Consider the following 21270-nt stretch of genomic DNA (forward strand, 5'->3'; position numbering starts at 1 on the left):
GGTTGGTGAAGTTGCTAGGGTTAAACAACCCAAGCAAGAGAGAACACCTACCTAAACCACACCTCAAATTAAAGAAACTATTCTGAAGAAGCTGAAGAAGAGAGATTTCAGAGATTAAATAGTAGAGATTTGAAGAAGAAGAGAAATTAGACATAGCATCCAAAGCAATTACAGGTCTTGGGCGTGAAGGAGCAGAAACCAAAGGGCCTGTTTGGGATGTGGCAGTTGATGGCATAGTAGCAAGGAGAGGGCAAGCAAAGCCTTTTTGGTCCACCGCAGCAAGTACACAGGGCACATATCTGGAAAGTCCCCAATCGCCAGCAAGTTTCATTCAGCACCAGAGACCCACCAACCATTCATGTAGTCTTGATCAAAGGCACCATTTCAGAACTGATGCTTGTTTTTGAATCACTGGTGCCCGAGCGACCATCGCCACCAGCACCGACGCCAAATTTCAGCTCCGTCAGGCACCAACACGGCAGCACCGAAGCCACCACTACCACCGTGCCACCAACACCACCTCCTGCACCAACTCCACCACCCAATCCACCTCCCCCACCACCACGGCACCACCAAACCCTCCACCTACTCTAGCTCCTGTTCCTCCACCAGCATCACCGCCGCCCAAGCCCCAGACCTCCTCCTGCAGGGCTGCACCTCCACCAACACGCAGTAGCACCACCAGCACTCTTTGCCGTAGCCGGAAGAGATCATGCATTTGGCGATGGAACCCAGGTCAGCCATGGCTAGCTCGGAAAATTTCCCAACTTCGGAGATGGATTCGAGGCCAAGCTCATCCACGCTTAGAACCTCATATGCGTTAAGGAATGGGCCTTCTGGCTTGGGTGCCGGAGGTGGGGGTGGAGCGTGGAGGTGGTTCTCGCTTGGGTTCCGGTGGTGGGGGTGGAGTGTCGTCGACTTTTCGACTATCGGCGATATATCGTCGACTTCTGGCTTTATCGATGTCGCTGGGGGTGTCGTGTCGCCCCCGAGCGAAAGGTTGAAATATCACCTCGTGTCGGCGATATATCGCCGACACGAGAAACCATGATCCGGATCCTCACCCCGTCGGGTTCCCAACCACACAAAACAGTGGGGCCCACGGATGAAATTTTAAATTTTTTTTTGTTTTTTCCAAAAAGTGTTTTTCACCGTGGGCCCCAATGTTTTGTGTGGTCGGGAACCTGTTGGAAAGCTGATCTGGACTCTTGGCAGCCTTGACCCGCCCTAAGCCCACCCTAAGCCCAAATAGGGCTTGAGCTAAAGATTTTGGCCCTAAGGGCACGTTAGGGCCAAAATATTCTGGCCCTGAACTAGGGCCAAGGGCGGGCTTGGAATTACTCTCTTGCCCACCCAGCTCGTCTCAGCCCGTCCCTGATTTTTGCATTGATCTTAGCCCTGATTCTAGCCCTGATTTTGGCCCTGATTTTGGCCCTGATTCTGACCCTAACTATAGCCCTATATTGGCCTTGATTTTGGCCTTGATCTTGGCCTTGATCTAGGCCCATGATTTTGACCTTGATTTTGGTCTTGATTTGAGTCTGGACCCTCCACCCATATGGAGAGGAATTAATTCTAATCTACATGGGTGAATACTTGACACGTGTCAAATTTTAAAAATATGATAATGTTTTATAAAATTAATAAAAATAAATTATATCCTCATTACCAATGTAGTAAGCATCCATCTAATTTTGACCCTGATCCATTTGATCCTGATCATATACTACATTTTTACCCTAATCTTCATATTAACATTGATATAACTATAAGTCTCAATTTTGACCTTCAGTCAATTTGATCATGTTAAACTATGAGTTCACCTTTTATATTATTTTTAAGGTAATTTTATTTTTCGAACCAAGTCATTTTTAGTTCCCAAAAAACATTGACTTTTTTTTTTTTGGGACTAAGTCGAGATAATATATTATAAAGGGATAATTACAATTGGCCCCTTGTACTTTTCAAAATTACTAATCCAACCTTTAACTTTGTCTACAATTACTATTGCCCTCTACCATTAAGTTCCATTAGTTTACTGATGATGTGACATCTTTATATTTTTTCAAAAACCCCAAAGTACCCTTATACTTATCTTTTGACTTATTTACTTTTTTTTGTCAAATTACAGTAGTACCCTTAATTAACTGTGGAGAAAAAAGTAACTATAATCCAAATAAAGAAAGAATGATTGAATAAAACTCAAATAAAAACCGAAGAAGAAGGAAAATCAAATTCAACTCAAATTGGAAACTAAATATCACCTAAAATATTTTCAAAATAAATGAAGTTTAGTGAAGGTGGGAAATCGAATTGGATTTGGATTTTGCTCATTTCTTTAATTCAAAATAAATGAAGTTTAGTGAACGTGGGAAATCAAATCGAATTTGGATTTTGCCCATTTCTTTAATTCAAAATAAATGAAGTTTTAGTGAAAGTGGGAAACTAAATTGGATTTGGATTTGTATTTTGCCCATTTCATTAATTCAAAATAAATGAAGTTTAGGGTAAAATTGACATTTAATCTGGTTTTATAAATGGGGTAGCATTGTCTTTTGATTTCTTAATTTTAATGAAGGGCAAATTATACATTATATATTCAAACTTAACGACTACTTAACACCGTTATAAGGAAGGGGGCAATAGTAATTTCGTAAAGAACATGGTTTTATTAGTAATAAAATCAAACTACAGGGGGGCAACAGTAATTATCCCTATTATAAATAATAAAAGCTAGTATATAGAGAATTAATATCTAACAAATCTACACCCCAACTTCTCATCATTAATATTGACATCTTTGCTTTGCCTCCAATGTGATATTTTAGAGAAACTTATTAAGGACAGATAGCTGTGTTTGTAACTAAAATATTATTTTCTTTAACTACAAAAAAAATATCAATAATTATCGTGGATTTACTTGTTAACAAGGTTTTGAATTTTTATATATTTTTTTGTTGAATAAGGATATCAATGGGAGAGGTTTTCAATTTCCACCACCAAAGTAATAGAAGAAGTTTTCAATTTCCATCACCAAAGCAATGTGAGACTTTTAGAGCTCAATATAGAATTATGGAGTGTGAATTTCTTTATGTTTAAAGCAACACTATCAACTTATTGACTATTTTATCATTTTGTATGGAGTGTGAATTTCTTTATGTTTAAAGCAACACTATCAACTTATTGACTATTTTATCATTTTGTAGGAGCTTGAATCATCTTATATTTCTCTGAATTTTATTTTTAGTTTACTTGTGATACTTCTATTTTTTATTTTTTTTTAAAGAATTTACATTTGATTTTTTAGGTCCAAGGATAGGACCAATTAAGGCTAGGGCCAAGGCCAATCAGGGCTAGGGCTAGGCCAAGATAGGTCAATTAGGCCAAGGCCAGGGCCAATCAGGGCCAACCCATCCCAACCCTACCCAATTAGGGCCAATTAGGGCGGGAATGGGCTTGGTTTGACCTTGTAGGGCTTAGGGCTAGGGACGATAATCCTTGGCCCTGAACTAGGTTAGGGTGGGAATGGGCTCAGATTAGAACATATAGGGCTCTTGGGATTGCAAAAGCCCGGCCCAGCCCAGCCCTATTGCAGCTCTACTTATTCTCCGTAATTTTTGTAATTATTAAATTAACTTTAAATTTTCCTTGAAATTATTGATGTTCATTTTACCATTAAGCTTCATTAATTAATCGATGGTGAGGTTTTCAAGAACTTGAAGAATATAAGAGAAAAAAAATTAGTATTCCATATGGTTTTTCCCCTACTAAATGAGGGTAATACCGTCTTTTGATTATTTCATTCAGACAAAGGGTAAAATGGACATTACACATTTAATCTTAACAACCTCTTAACACCATTAGAAGTGAGGTTGACAATAAAATTTCATAAAAAGGGGTTTGTCCAGGCATTAGTGATTATTCGGATATGTATTTGTTATTTGAATAATGTTAAAGATTTTGACCTAGGCCTAGCTAGGGGACCAAACCTTATCCAATAGCTACGATTTATATAGTTTGAAGCATTTTTTTTTCTTTTTTAACTAAAAGGTCTTTTGTATTCATGTCATTCAAGAGAATGTTGTGATTGCCCAAGAATGTTTCCACTCCATGCGGAGGAGGGATGTAAGTGGACTATGGCCATTGAGATTGATCTAGAAAAGGCATATGATCGCATTCAATGGGAGTTTGTTGAGGATTCGCTCAAGGGTGCGGGTATTCCTGGAAATCTCATTCGACTGATCATGTTATGTGTGACCTCTTCTAGCTTGAGCATATTGTGGAATGGAGAGCCTATTGATAGCTTTCGGCTGTCTAAAGGGATTCGACAAGGTGATCCCCTTTTGCCTTATTTGTTTGTTTTATTCATGAAGAGACTCACTCATTGTATTCAAGATTTGGCTGTGGAGGGTAGATGGAAGCCTTTAAAATTTGGTTGAGGGGATCCTAGCAACTCACATCTCATGTTTTCAGATGATGTAGCTTTTTTTTTTGAAGTTTCTATTCATCAAATGGAGGTGATCAAAGCTTGTCTTGAAAAATTGTGTGTTTTTTAGGTAGTAAGGTTAGTGTGGAGAAGACTAGGGTCTTTTTCTCAAAGGGTGTTCAAGGCCAACTTGTGAAGGCAATCTCATTCGCAAGCAGTTTTGTTAAAACCAAGGATATTGGCAAATACTTGGAGGTTCCTATCTGGAGTGGTAGAGTAAAAAAGGACTATGATTTTATGATTTCTAAGGTAAAGGACACGTTGTCAGGGTCGAAGACAAATTTCCTTTCCTTCGCCGGTCAAGTGACTTTGGCTAAATTAGTCTTATTGACTATTCCCCTCTATGCCATGCAAGCGAACTTGGTTCCTAGAGGAACACTTCATGATGTGGAGAGAATGACTCGAACCTTCTTTTGGGGCTAAACAGAGGAAAGAAGATGATCTCATCTTGTTCATTGGGATACTTTGTGCAAACCCAAGTTGTTTGGTGGTTTGGGATCAAGGAAGTTGGCCTTTGTTAATGATGCTTTTCTGATGAAAATTGCTTGGGGTTTATGCAGCGAAATTCGCATTGGGAGAATGTTCTTAAAGTGAAAATGGGTCCACTTGTCGAAAGATGGTTTTTCTCACTGATGCGTCCAAAATCTACTCAGCCCTTAGATCTCCTTGGGATGACCTGCAAAACGAAAGCGTCAGATGTGGCCCGACCGCTGGAGTCGGGAGTCCACCTCCGAAGGCTAAGTCCATTGATGAACTTAATCATAAATGGATCTATTAGACGCACAGAGCTAAGGAATGAAAAACTGGGAAAGCGATCTAGATCGTAAGCCTCTGATAGTTTACGTCTACCAGTGTGTATATGGATCTGAATCCCCTTCACCTCGTAGGCAAGTAAGGTTTATATAGAGTGTACCTTTGAATCTTCTTCGTTGGATGCATTTGAGCCTTCTTCGGATAGTCATTGGATCCTAACAGTTAGATCCGTTGAGCGATAGACTTCTACTAGTTTGAACTAGTAGAGGACTCTTGAGATAACCTCACGGTTATTCAATGATTATCCCTTCAATAATGATAAGTGATAGCCGCCAAGTTGTGTCTGCCATCATTAGGGTAATTAACCTAATCCATAAGTCGGATTAGGGCGTGCCTCTTGCCGATTTAGTTTTCTTCCTCAGCAAGCTATCTTCTGGACCCGGCTCACTCAGAAGCGAGTCGATTCCCTCCGCCTCGATTGGGGTCAAGGGTCAAACCGAGTACGAACCAGGTTCGATCATATTTCCTTCGTATCACGAGCCCCCCAGACCAAGTGTTCGGTCGATCCCGAGGGCTTGTTTTTTAACTAGGTTCTTCATCAAGCAATAGTCTCTGTATATCCCACTAAATGTCATATCACATTTAATGCGGTGGTCACTTTTCCTCTAGCGTTGTATCTCTTTGCAGGCGATCTATCGTGGCTCACGTAACCCAAGCAACGGTTTCCGAATGCCTGTTTTGGATTCGTGAGTTCAAACTTTCAAAATGTCTTCAAATCTCGACCGTTGATGCTAAATCAATCTCGATCGTTTAGGTCCTTGAACACTTGTGCGGGTGCTTAAAAGCGGTTCGTTGTCTTCGTAGGTTTCATTCTTCTTGTTTGGAATTTGAACCTTCGTCGTCTGCTTCGCGCCTTCTCGCTCTCGAGCCTTTGCTTCACTGAATCAGTAAGTTTGCTGATCCTTTTGCAAAGTTTAAACTTCTTGTCTCCAATTTTTTTTTGTACCTTCATCAAAACTAGTAATGGAGGATAATAGGGTTTCTTCTTCCCTGGTACCCAGTGTCAGTAATAGTAGTGGTAACAAAGCTTTTGCTTCCCTTCCTTCCGAACAGTCGGATAGTGATAATAAAAGCCTAACTATCCTCTGGCGTGAATTTGCTGAAGTTTCCCATAAAAGTTTAGAGAGAAAGGCCGAAACTCCTTCCGGCCTTCCTGAGTCTGAATCTTCCAAGACTCCTAGGGTGACTGTTGAGTCTTCTAGGCAGTCAAAACAAACTTCCAGGTCTAATGGCTGACCTGGTTTCACTCCCTCCTCTTACAAGAAGGAAACCCTTCTTTCGGCAATCCAGGGTTTTGATTTTCCTTCGTTTTATCATATTAGGGCTCCACATCCTGATGAGAGGGTTGATTCGATCCTTCCGGGCGAGTTTTCCCTGTACATAGATGCACTGGAAAGCGGGGTTCGCTTTCCTTTTTTCAATCTTTTGGTCTCAGCATTCTGAATCACTGAGACATTTGCCCTGGAATGCTCCTTCCCAATAGCTGGCGTCTCATCGTCGGCTTCTTGGGTTTGTGTTTTGAACTTGGCGTTATGCCATCTCTTGCCCTTTTTGTGCACTTTCATCTTCTTTCTATCTCCCATCCTCCCACCTAGGTTGTACTCTCCAAGCGTAATAAGACTGAGCTTGACTGGAGGGGCAACATTCTTGCCAAAGGAACTTGCCCTTCTAATCACAAAGGATGGCGCGAACGATACTTTTTCTGTCGTGCGCCTCAGTCATATCTCAACTTCCTGATCATCTGGAAACAATATACATCATACTCTGAAAGTAACCGGGTCCTTCCTTTATCCAAAGAAGACAAGACGACAGTCAAGACGATCAAATCCATTCCATGGTATTAGGAGATACATGGTCTTGAGGTGGAGTACAACTCCATCCTTCAGTATTGGGGCTTGGCTCATTGTGAGCTTCTAACCATCATCCTTCAAATTTACAAGAGTGATGTCTTTTCGTAATTCTGACTCTTGTTCTTCTTTGTAGTGCCTCCAAGAATGAACCCTGAGCATCTTCGAGCGAAGGCTGCTAAGGCCGTTGTGACAGCTGAGCTTGTCACATCCACCCAGCCGGTACCCTATCTGGCATACCCGGGATGTGATCCACAGCCCCGAAGATCCTTAGTTCAAGGACCACATTATCCACATCGACAATAACATAATTATGAACAATCAATATTAAACTAGCAATTGATAATAATAGAATTCAGAAAAGAGATACCAAGGATAATCAGAGTACAGAAGTAAATATCATATCAGATAAATTAAGAAGGCAGTGGGCGGAATCCACTCCTTCAAATATGCGGAAGTGAGGTCAAAACTGAATAAGTACAAGTCTCAAGTTATGAAATTTAATTTAAGGTTATTACAATTCCTCTGAGTTTAACTGTCACAAAAAGGGGGGGGGGAGATACATATAAGTTTTTTATAGTCCCTCCACAATAAATATGTTCTCTTCTATAGTGAAGACCTCAGAGACCCAATATGGCTCAGGGCTAACCCTAATACGCCGGAGGATCTGCTTCGGTACCGTCACCGAAGTCTTCATTGTAGCTAGCCTCCGGATAGTAGTATGAGGCATCCGGGTCCGCCTCAGGGAATGTGCCATCAGAGAAATCACCTATAGAGTAGCCTAGCAAAATATTGCAACAGAAAAGGAATGAGTTCAAAAGAACTCAGCAAGGAAGTTATTCCATAACACATAAGCCACAAGATAATCATAAAATGATGCAGATGATATGAGACATATAATGCAATATGATTCTACTCTAAGTATGCTGGTCATCTATGGTAGACATGCTTTAAGTCATAGCACCATACTTCTTTAGGTAGTCTCAGTCACTCACCACTGGGGGGAATTGGGTCCTGCATCCCTCTCGGACAAATCCATGGTTGGGGGTTTTGGTCACCACTCTCTCACATCACCATTTGGTACAAGTATTGGCGCATGTCAAGGTAAAACCTAGCCCAATGCAAGTCATCTACTTAATCATATCATGCTAGTTCCAGATACGTCCATTCTTCCCCTCTCGGGATCCTTTCCGGTATCCTTCACACTAAAGTCATGGATATTACTCACAGGACTCATCAATCCTATTGGTCATCCACAAATGGTAGACGGGAAGCTCTCACGTCTCCCTCACGGATCATTTCACCGGTCTTGAGTGCCCGTGAGCCCAAGTCTAACCATTTGCAACCCTACCAATAAATGGCCCCTTTCGAGTAACCGCAATGCAATTTATGTCCTCTCACGGAGTGGTTACCGGTCTTGAGCGCCCACAAATCCACACTACTACCACAGGTCGTTCGGTCTCAATGCCCTTCCGAATCTGGTCTGATATGATAGGGACATCCTAGCCATACATCTAGACAAGTCCTATGTATGTCATCCAATAACCCAGGAAAGCGTCGATGGACACCTTCGGAGAACATCCATACTATTCCCTCCGATGTCCATGGATAGAAGCACCAGTAGGGTACTCCTCAGTCCCAAGTTATACTTAAGCAATCACATGCCCAAGTTCATCATATCAATTCAAAAAATACAACATCATAATAAACATTCGATTCATGACATTGACATAAGTCATCATATATTGAAATTGATAAACATGATAAGACATTGAAATAAAAAAATGTAAACACAAAGCTACTGTTGAAAGACATATGTAGCAAGTCTAACATGATAGGAATATGAAATAGAAACTATGCTCACTAGGTTAGGAGCACCAAGTCAAAATCCCATGTCCTATGTAATTTTATCGATAACTATCCTTACCTTGAATTAGAGAAGAGAATGGTTCAAGATCACAAGTAAGTGGCCCAAATAGTCTTAAAACCCTAAACAAGCATATATGAAAGGTTAGAGAAGAAATCAGAACAATCGGAGATCGAACGAATCAAAACTAGACAAAAGTTGTTGACAGCAACTCTGTTGGTCGATACATTTGGTCGATAGTATTGACCAACAAGCATCGACCAAGAAGATTTCGGATAGCAAGCTGGCTTTTTGGGTTTTGGCCCAGATTCGGTCTTCCAGGTCTTGGATCGATACAAAACTTGGGGAATAGTCTAAGCACAACATAGAGATACTAATTATCACGAATTTAACATAATCCAATGGTCCATTTAGAAATCCCCAAATTGATTCATCAAGGTCAAGAGTTGTTAAACATGGCATTAGCTATATCTTAATGCAAATTGGGGGAAAACATAGGGGATTAGATAGGGAATCACTTAGAAGCAACATTGAACTCATATGTAAGGTGTAGATTAGGTTAATGATAGGCTTCATCTCAGTTTTGCTAAATAAAGCAAGTTGGTGAGCAATAAATCATAGAAATGTGTAGTTAATGATCATGAGGTGAATAAATCATAGTCATATCGGTGAAAACATCAATATATGAGGTATAGAAGGCTCATGGCAAGGTGTTTGCAAGGTTGCAGCACCTTGGCCATGGTCCCAATAGTAAAATAGAGAAAAGAGGAGTGAGAAAGTGATTAGGAGAGAGAGTCATACCTTGAGAGTGGAACAAGAAAGTGGAAATGAGTGGTTGGCAATGATTAATGGAGTAGATGCTTCACCTTTACCAAGGAGAAGTTCTTGAGAGGCTCTCCCACGTTCTCAGATGTTGAAAACGCTAGAATAGGGCTTCAGTCTCGAGGAATAAATAAATAGAAAAGAATATTCCAGAGAATCTTTAAACCTGGGTTCAGCAAACTTGTTGGTCGATAGTATCGACCAATAGTATCGACCAAAACATGTTTCTGCAGAATTTAACAGAATAGTTCAGCAACTTTAGTGTGAACTTGGAGGGCTATACAAGGTCAAATTGCATGGGGTTTTCTTCTACAGTTCACTCAAGAGGTCTAGTTTTAGGGATTACCTTTGGATTATGCACAGGAGTCCGTTTGATATCTTTACTGTCTCACTCTTCATCAGTGCGCAGATTCTAACTTAACACTGATGATGTGCTCAAGGAAGGAGCAGTATCATCAATGTTCATATACTGGAGTTCCGACACCACGTCATCAACCAGCAGGGCCCATAAGTCCCTTCTACCACCATTTCGGGTCTTCAGACCTACAAACACAACAATGACCGGGTCGGGTCAAGGTTAGGTAAAAGTTGAATTTTACATGAGCAACGTCGCCCCGAGCCCTAACTGCTGATCAAGAGGCTTCTGTTCCCTCTCCTAACCCTTCTTACAAGGGTATCAAGAATATCAAACCTGTGGTTGAAGCTTCGGGAAAAGGGAAGAAGCCAATGGTGGAGAGGTCAAATATCTCCTCCTCCGCTCGAACCAAAAGGAAGCACGATACAATTGATGCTTCCTCCCACAAAAAATCCAGAAATACTGAAGATTGTGAGGAGGTCTTCATTCCTCAGTGGACATTGAAGCAGACTGATAGGGTGACACAAAACCCTGAGAAAGCTGCAGAATGGAGCTCCCTTAGTCTTCTGCCCTTTGATCGTCGGGATTTTGAAGCCCTGAACGATGATGCCCTTGTTAGTCGGTCCACAAGGTAGCGGCCTTCCTGATTTTTCATTGATTTTTTCATAATCTCTTATGACTTCTTCTGATAATCTCCTCTTCCTCAGGAATACTGTGTTGAGTTTTTATCAGCACATGGAAGCATTGAGCTGGGTTGGCCGCAACGGCTCCTTACTGCAGACCTGTGAAGAGAATTTGACCAAGGCCAATTCCGAGATAGACCGGCTGACGGCAGCTGCCAAGGAGCTGCAGATAAAGCATGACGAGGAGATGAACTCCTTAAAAAAGGCCCTCGACTCTTCAACGGCTGGCGCTGTTGCTGCTGAGCGCGAGGCTAAGAAGTAGAAAGCAGCTGCCACATTGTTCGGTGACAGACTTGAGTTAAGTGTGCAGAGAACGAAGATATTCTGAAGCTGGCGTTTCCTAGCAAACCCGAGCATATCAAGCCTGAGCTTCGAAAGTATTGTGTTCGGAAGTACCTGAACAAAGTACCTTTCTCCAAACTGCTGGGTGCCTTCAACATCCAAGCTTATCGCTTGGGGCATAATGACGTTTGGGAAAAGATTCTTGAATCCATCCCTTCCTTCGGTACAACTCCCTTTCGTGAGGTGTGTCACAGAGAGGTCTTCGGGAAGTTAAAAATGGATCTCCCTGACTTGGCTCGGGAAGAGGATGATCCTTTTCCAGCTGACCCAAAATACGAGGAATATCTTGCTGACAAACCGCCACTCCAAGAGGAAAAGTCACAGGCTGCTGCTGAAGAGGACTCTGATAATGACAATCCTGAGGAAGGCTCTTCTCAGGACCCTGAGAAAGGCTCTCCTGTGCAGGACTCTTCGGGCAACAATGAGGAAGAAGCTTAGGGAGTTACCTCTTTTTTTTTTTTTGTAAAGATTGATCCTCCTCATTAATGAATAGATACTTCTTCCATTATTGCCTTAATATTTCCTCGTCTCCTATCGAAAGCTTGTCTTGAAAATCAAAATATAAATGATAATCCTTATCACTTAACTTCGTATTCCTCGACGAATGATAATCTTGTAAAGATATCATGAAGAGATGTTTTGGAAAGATGCCTTAGCCTTTATTCTTCCTTATTCCTTCATTTATTGCAAAGTCCACACGTTTCCCTTCATTTGCTGCGAAGTCCAAACGTTTTCTTGCCTTGGTACACCATTCACTATTTTCAATGAATTGGTAATACAACCATTATTTAAATGGTGATGCGACGGTTGGAGGTATTCTCGTATCAGGTGCCTTTCCACGTGGCCCCCCTATGACCGTTGATCTTGCTTGTTGAGGATTTTGAAGAGTTTTTTCGATCTGGGCCATTGGTTGCCTTTGGCTCTCAACCGTCGTCTTAATACCTGAGGCTATTTAAATCCTTCGAGGGTACTCTCCATCTATCCTGCTATTTGCAAGTTAGATTTGCAAAAACGACATTCCGTCTTCTCCTTCCCCCTGAGTAAACTTCACAGTAGTAATACTTGGGGTTTTCTTAATGGGTATTCTGAGTAGTTACATATCTGATAGAGAACTAGGGTTTTCCTTTGTTTCTTGTGTTGTTGGTTTTTTGTACTGATACGGCTTTTTCTGTGTACACAGTGGCTCCCAGAATCGATCCGAACTTTATTAGGGCGAAATCCTGTAAGAAAATCGTTCCAGTATCGGCGGCGATTGGGGCCAGCGAGGTGGTTTCATCTGGTGAATCCTCTAAGCGTAAGGTGACTGTTGTTGGTGAATCTTCAAATGAGATTCCCACAGTTTCTACTGATGCCACTCCTACGCTTCCTCTGCCTGAAGAGATCGCTCGTTCTTCCCAGGAAGATCTTGATCACTCCGTTGCTGATGCCCCTGCTGTAGAGACCATTCGTGCATCCCCGAAGGAGACCCTTTGGACATCTCAGGCAACTATGTTGGCGTCTGATGAAGGTGCGGTCCCAGCAAGTGCTGCTTCTATTTCCAACTCTAATGCTTGTTTGGCATCCTCTTCCTCTCCTTTGGAGTTGGAGGATTTTGCCACTAGGAAGCGTCGTCGGTTGGCAAGTGATGCAGCTCATCCTTCTTTTGATGTAGCTCATCCTTCTCATCCTTCGCCTGAATTAGTGTCAAACGAGTTTGACAAAGCGTTGGAATGGTGTACTGCTGCTCGAATGACTTCTGAGAGCACAACTCTTTCCAAACTTCCAGACGAGGACTTTATGAAGTCAATGGTGATGTAAGTCTTTCTTCATTATCTTTTGATTCCGAAGGTTACTCTTCTACTCTGTTTAACTCGAAGTAGTTGTTTGGGGGAGTCTTACTGGTAACTTCCACAATCAAGTGGAAGCAGCCTCTAGGCTCAGTAGACTGAGGAATGAGGTTTCCAGGCTTTGGGAAGACTCCAAAGCCAAGGATGCTGAAATTGCTCGCCTTAGGAAGCTAGCTTGGGAGGTTGCAGGAGAAAAGAATTCGGTAATCGAGCGTCTTCGGTTAGATTTGGATGATGTCAGGGAGAAGATCCAGCAACTGGAGCGAGAAGTTGGAAAGTCAGGAGCCAAAGGATCTGAAGCGTTACCTCAAAGGCAAGCTGTCATTCCTTTGCCCGAATCCCTTCCAGCTGACGTTCACAGAGCCTGCATTTTCAAGTATTTACACAGTAAGCCCTTTGTTGACATGCTGAATGCTTATAACTTGCAGGCGTACCGGGATGGTGAGAACGAAGTATGGGAATCGATACTAAGGAAAGATCCTCATTTTGATACGACTCCTTACAGTGCTGTTTGCCATCCTGAAGTTTTTACTAACTTGGGTCTTCCTTCTCCTCACTGGACCAAAAATAAGACTGATCCTCCGCCTTCTGATCCGGATATTATGCATTACCTGAAAGATTCTCCTGTTTATTTCGCGACGTGCGAAAGCCGTTGCGCGTTAGCGCAATTCTCCCCTGGAAGGATTCAATTATGAAGAACTCGCCTTGAATGCAAGATTGGTGGAGGACCATACTTCTTCTGGACAAGCTGGACAAAGAGTATGAAATTTCAGAGGATTTTGTACATACTGAAATGCTTTTGTAATCCCCGTTTCTCCTCTTCTTTTTATTGAATCCATGCTGCTGCTTGACTCTTGTGTTTGCTGGCAAAGCTGTGTTGATATAAAGGTTGGCATCTTTCGATCTTTTGGAGAAATAAGAAATTAACTTCATCTTGAACTTTGCTAGGTCCAATCCCTACTCTTGGGAAGATCTCCCGAGAATACAGTAAGTCCGAGATGGCACCACCTCCGGGTTTTAAACCGATGCCTTTACTTAAGGATTTCCGGAGAAATAAGAAATTAACTCAGCTGGGGACTTTCTAGTCACAATGCCTTTACTTAAGGATTTCCGGAGAAATACAATAAGTCTGAGAAGGAACTCACTCGGGTTTTAAACCGATGCCTTTACTTAAGGATTTCCGGAGAAATACAATAAGTCTGAGAAGGAACTCACTCAGGTTTTAAACCGATGCCTTGTAGAAGGAGCTCACTCGGGTTTTAAACCGATGCCTTTACTTAAGGATATTTCGAAAATTCAATAAGTCTTGAAGGAACTTACTCGGGTTTCAAACCGATGCCTTGTGGAAAGAACTCACTTGGTTTTCATCTGATGCCTTGACTTAAGAAATTCCGAAAAAATTCAATAAGTGTTGAAGGACCCACACGGATTTTCATCCGATGCCTTGTAGTTGGATCTTGTGGTGTATGATGCCCCCCAATCAAAAGATAATTTGTTGAAAACCAATAATTGCATTGATTGAGTTGAAATTGGTTACATCACGAACAAAATTGAAATCATCATCAAGGATAAAAAAATGTTAATGCCTGACATTCCACGAACGATCCAACTCTTTCTGGGTGTTGACGTTCTTCAGCTTGTAAGCTCCTGAACCGACTGGTTTTACAACCATATAAGGTCCTTCCCAGGAAGGGTCCAGTTTTCTTTGGTGGCGTGGATCTGAAGCTAAGGTATTTCTCAATACCAAATCTCCCGCTAAGTACCAACGATTCTTTACTCGGGTATTATAATGTGACGCTATCCTTCTTTGATAATGTTGAGTTCGTGCTATTGCCTTTGCCCGAACTTCATCCAACAAATCAAGACTATCAAGCAGTCCTTGGTTGTTCGCTTTTTCTTCGAACTCTCTGTCCCGTAATGTTCCCGCCATTATCTCCACAGGTGCCAATGCTTCGGACCCATATGCTAACCTGAATGGAGTTTCTCCTGTGGGTGTTCGAACAGTAGTTCGATAAGCCCATAGTACATTATGCAGTTCTTCGACCCATAAGGCCTTGTCAGCCTCAAGTCTTCTCTTTATCCCCTCAAGCAACGTTCGGTTAGTAACTTCTACCTGTCCATTGCTCAGTGGGTATGCCACTGAGGACATACGATGCTCGATCATGTATGTTCCATAAAATTGCTCGAATTGTGGACAGTTGAATTGGGTGCCCTGGTCAGTGATGATAATCTTTGGAATCCCAAAGCAATATATGATTGACTCAAGCACAAATTTCTCCACTTTTTTCTCAGTGATTGTTGCCAGGGCACTGTCTTCAACCCATTTCATGAAGTAATCAATTGCTACTATCAGATATTCCCGTCCGCCAGATGCCTTGGTGAATTTGCCCATGATATCAATTCCCCACATCGCGAAGCGGATGGGATCTAGAATCGAGGTCATGGTTTCTGCTGGTGCTTTGATACTGTAGCATGAATTTGACAATTGCTACATTGACGAACATACTCCATAGCAGCTTCTTGGATCTTAGGCCAATATAACCCAAGTCTTAGAATCTTGTGTGCCAGAGCTCGTCCACCCATGTGAGCCCCACAAATTCCTTCATGAACTTCGGCAAGAGCCGAGTCTGCTCCTTCGGGACCTAAACATCTCAGAAGGGGTCCAGAATAAGATCTTTTGTATAATCTCCCATTTTGCATGACAAATCTTGCTGATCGTATCTTGATCAATCTTGCTTCTTTCAGATCCTCAGGTAGTTTGTCATCTCTCAGATATTCAACTATCGGATCCATCCATCAACGCTCTGCTTCAATATAAAAAATTTCTTTCTCATGATAACTTGGAAATGTTATCTCTTCAATGTAGACCGAAGGGTCTAGATTTTTTTCTTTGGCATTGGCTAATCGGGATAGCTCATCTGCCACTGTGTTTTCTGTCCTCGGAATTTGACATACTTTCAAACTCCTGAATTCTTTTTGAAATGCCTAGACAATTTCTTGATACTTCTGCAAGGGAGGCTCTTTAATACCATACTCCCCCTGGACTTGGTTGACTATAAGTTGAGAGTCACTATAAATAGTAACATCTGCAATTGCCAATGCTTTTGACAACCTAAGTCCAGCTATCAAGGCTTCATATTCTGCCTCGTTATTACTAGCTTCGAATGCAAATCTCAATGCATATCGAATGATAAATCCCTCTGGACTTTTCAATAGAATTCCAGCTCCTGCTCCATCCTTATTACTCGAGCCATCCACATATACTTCCCAAATGGTTGGTATAATGTGATCTTCAATAGTGGTCTCCATTGGTGTAGTAGTTTCTACTACAAAATCAGCTAACGCCTGAGCTTTGATTGCCTTTCTGGGCTTAAAGCTCACTTAGAACTCACTGAGTTCGACCGACCAGGCTACCATCCTTCCAGACAAATCAGGTTTATTAAGAACTTTACTAAAAGGGAAAGTCGTAAATACCTCTATTGGATGAGCTTGAAAGTATGGCCGTAGCTTCTAGGCTGCTGTCATGAGAGCTAAAGCCTGTTTCTCGATCTGCGAATATCATGTCTCCGCATCAAGTAACACATGACTCACATAGTAAATTGGCCACTGTTTCTTATATTTTTCACGAACAAGTACTGCACCGACCCCTGAAAGGGACGCCGCTAGATATAGCTGTAAGATTTCCCCCTTCTCCGGTCGGGACAAAAGTGGTGGCTGTCCCAGTCCTTCTTTTATCTCCTCGAAAGCTTTCTGGCACCTTCAGTCCAATTCGCTTCCTTGCTGCCCCTCAAATCTTTGAGTGCTTTGAAGAATGGTAAACATTTCTCCCTTGACTTGGAGATGAAACGATTCAAAGTGGCAATTCTCCTTGTTAAGCACTGCACATCACGAACAGTTTTGGGAGCTTCCATGTCGATTAGAGCTTGTATTTTGGTTGGATTAGCCTCAATACCTCTCCGTGATACCATGAAGCCCAAAAATTTGCCTTAAGAAACTCCAAAGGCGCACTTTTCTGGATTCAGCTTCATTTGATATTTTCGCAGCACTGAGAATACTTCTGTTAAATCTGTGATATGACTTGCTCTTGTAAAGCTCTTTACTAGCATGTCGTCAACATAATCTTCAACCTTCTTCCCGATTAAGTCCTTGAAAATCTTGTTGACGGCCCTCTGATATGTAGTTCCTGCATTTTTCAAGCCAAATGGCATGACTTTGTAATAAAATCTTTCACGATCAGTCATGAAAGCCGTAAACTTTTCATCATCCTTATTCATAAGGATCTGATTATACCCTGAGTAGGCATCCATGAAACTCAAAGTTTCATATCCTGCAGTTGCATCTATCAAGAGATCAATCCGTGGCAACGGATAGCAATCTTTAGGGCAAGCCTTGTTGAGATCTGTATAGTCTGTACACATCCTCCACTTCCCATTTGCCTTTTTAACCATTACCTCGTTGGCTAACCAAGTTGGGCATTCAATTGGTTCTATGAAACCAGAATTCTTCAGTTTTTCGACTTCGCCCCGAACGGCCTCGTATTTTTCAATGGAGAAATTTCTCCTTTTCTGGATAACTGGTTTCACCTTTGGATCTATTCAGAGTTTATGCTCTGCGATAACCAGATCAATTCCTGGCATGTCCTCGGCAGACCATTCGAATACATCACTATTTTGTTGAAGAAAAAACTTCAACTCCTCCTTGAACTCCTCTAGCTGCTCAGACTCGATATAAGTAATCTTTTTCTCATCCTCGGTACACAGCTGGACTTGTTCCAGCATTTCTATTGGCTCGGGCCTTTGCATTTCTACTTCTTCCCGATCATCTCAAACTTCTATAGGCAGGGCTGTCACCTTCTTCGGGCCCTCCTTGTCCTTTAAGTAGGCAACATAACATTGCCGAGAGATCCTCTGATCATAGGAAACTTGACCAATTCCCATGTCAGTCGGGAAATTTTATCTTCAGTGCTTCATTGAAACAATAGCACCACTCTTGGACAAAGAAGGCCGTCCAAGGATAACATTATAAGCTGGAAGTTCCCGAACCACCAAAAAATTGATTTGAACGGTAGTCTCCTTGGGAAAACTTCCAATAGATAAATCCAACTGGACAGATCCTTCTACTATTGCGGACGATCCTTCAAAGCCATATAAATGCGTGGATGACAGTTCCATCAAATCCTCATCCACCTTTAGCTTTTGATACACTTCAAAAGGAACTGAGACCCTCTATCAACTGAAACTCTATGTACCTCCCGACGCGCAATTTCTACCTTGATGACTATGGCATCATCATGAGGTAGACAAACGCCTCTTTCATCCTCCTCGCCAAAGGTGATAGAATCTTCACCGTTTGGCCTCTTCCGCTTCTACGTCTCTCCGGTTCCAACAAATTTAGATTTTGTCTTTAACCTCCGGAGTGATTCGGGTTCTGGGCCTCCGAAAATTGTAAGGATCGGTGACCGAGTAGCATCAATCACTTCCTTACCTTTTTTAGACTTCGGAGCCTCCTTCGGTCGTTCTGAACTAACCGAACGATCTCTTTTAGGGGCAGCCTCCCATGGCTCCTCCCTTCTTCTGCTAACAAAATTGGACAAATGTCCCTGAAATATAATCTCTCAATATTTGCTTTTAAATGATGACAGTCATTAGTATAATGACCATAATCCTTGTGGAATCGACAATATTTTTCTCGATCCTGCTGCTCTCCAGGCTTCAGAGGAATTTTGGGTGGCCACTTCAAAATATTTCGCCTTTTGATGATATTCAGAATATCAACCCAAGGAGCATTCAATGGAGTATACTCACTTTTACTGGGAGATCTCTGCCGCCAAGCCTGAGGCTTTCCAACCCGATCTCGAACATTCTGCTTTGGCTTCTGCTTTTGCTCAGGAGCCTTCTGTTCTTTAGTGGAGGCTTTGTTGTCTCCTTGGCGCGCATCTAAGATCTCCATGACTTCAGCCTGCTTTTGGCATCTCTATACCAACTCAGCATAAGTTGTTGGCATATCCTGTAGTAATAGCTCCAAGAGTCTTCGGTTAGTGAGTCCAGTGAATAGAGCAGTTTTAGCTACTTGCTCATCCAAATTCTCTATCTCCATTGTTACTCTATTGAATCTTTTCAGATACTCTCTGATCGATTCTCTCTTTCCTTTTCTGATGATAAACAAGGTTTCTTCTGTCTTCTTGACCTGGATTCCACTCTGGAATCGCCCAATGAATTTGCGTGCCAATTCATCAAAGTTTAAGATCCTTCTAGATGGGAGGTTCGAAAACCACTTTTTTGCTGCTCCGGTTAAAGATGAACCAAAAACCCTGCAGAGAATTTCATCGAATTACCCGCAAATTGCCATGGTCTGCTGATAATAGCCGATGTGGGCAGTAGGATCTCCAGAGCCATCGAATGTAGAAAAGGTAGGCAAATGAAAGTTGTGGGGAAATTGATATCCCGCAATTCGCTCGGCAAAGGGGGTTTTCCGAATAACTGAATAAATATCCTCAGTTATTCTTCCTCTAGCCAATTGTCCTAGTTTTTGATTGATATTGACCAATTCTTGACCAATATGAGTCGAGTGATCTTCTGCATTACGATCACGACCTAGAACAACACGATCATCACGAGCTATTCGATCATCACGAACGGCCCGTCCGTCACGAACATTCCGCTCATCGTGAACTGCTCGATCATCACGAATGGCTCGTCTAACAGTCGGTGAGTGAGTCCTCACTCCTGTATCCAACCTTGTATTTGAATCGGTCGTACTTTCCTGTGGTCTGTCAAACCGATCGTCCCGCCTAGGTTGATCGTCAATTCTCCTAGGCCCTTGGTCACCTTCGCGAAAGTTCTGGCCGATATTCCGATCTTCTGTCAATCTTTGATCCCGTGGCAATACACGCCTCCCTGAATCGCGATGATCAGGTTCTTGTGGTAATACCACTCGTCTGGTTAGCACACGGAGTGCTTGGCTCACATCCAAAAGTTGAATCTTTACCTAATTCAATTGATCTTGGAATGTCCCCAGAGGATCATGTTCTCCTTGACCACCATCTACCTCAAGAGGAGGTAGACTTCCCTGGGGAATATCTGGATTATTCTCTCCAGGAATTTAAACATCAGTATCACGTTGTGCAACAGCGGCTGCGGCTGCTGCCGATCTAGTCACCATAGCTTTATAAGTCTTTCCCACAGACGGCGCCAAATGATGCGTCCAAAATCTGCTCAGCCCTTAAATCTCCTTGGGATGACCTGCAAAACGAAAGCGTCAGATGTGGCCCACCGCTGGGGTCGGGAGTCCACCTCCGAAGGCTAAGTCAGTTGATGAACTTAATCATAAACAGCTCTGTTAGACGCACAGAGCTAAGGAATGAAAAACTGGGAAAGTGATCTAGATCGTAAGCCTTTGATAGTTTACGTCTACCAGTATGTATATGGATCTGAATCCCCTTCACCTCGTAGGTAAGTAAGGTTTATATAGAGTGTACCTTTGAATCTTCTTTGTTGGATGCATTTGAGCCTTCTTCGGATAGTCGTTGGATCCTAACAGTTAGATCCGTTGAGTGATAGACTTCTACTAGTTTGAACTAGTAGAGGACTCCTGAGATAACCTCACGGTTATTCAATGATTATCCCTTCAATAATGATAAGTGACAGCCGCCAAGTTGTGTCTGCCATCATTAGGGTAATTAACCTAATCCATAAGTCGGATTAGGGCGTGTCTCTTGCCGATTTAGTTTCTTCTTCAGCAAGCTATCTTCTGGACCCGGCTCGCTCGGAAGCGAGTCGATTCCCTCCTCCTCGACCGGGGTCAAGGGTCAAACCAAGTACGAACCAGGTTCGATCATATTTCCTTCGTCCCCCCCCCCCCCAATTTTTTTTTTTTTGTTGTAGAAGGAATTTGTAAAGTAGCTTCATAGGTCTTGGGCAGATGTATTCAGTTGTTGGAAACGGAAAAACTCTTCTATTTTGGAAGGAGGATTGGCTAGGAGAGGGTGTCATTTTGGAAGATGTTGTTATTGGCTTGGTTCCTACTCATATAAATGGAAACAGAGGTGGATTACATTGGGTGTAATGAAGCTTGGCGGATTGATCGCTTTATTGATTTTCTTCATCTTGACATGCAATCTAAAGTGATTGTGTGCCCTCCTCCTTCGGCGAATTAGAGTAGTGATTTAATGCTTTAGAATCCATTTGAGGAAAGTGTTTTCTAGGTCTGATTGGCATATGGAGCCCTCAC

This window comes from Hakea prostrata, chromosome 9 (assembly GCF_041222555.1).
Source record: "Hakea prostrata isolate BN-2017 chromosome 9, UWA_Hpros_2, whole genome shotgun sequence".
Classification (NCBI taxonomy): domain Eukaryota; kingdom Viridiplantae; phylum Streptophyta; class Magnoliopsida; order Proteales; family Proteaceae; genus Hakea; species Hakea prostrata.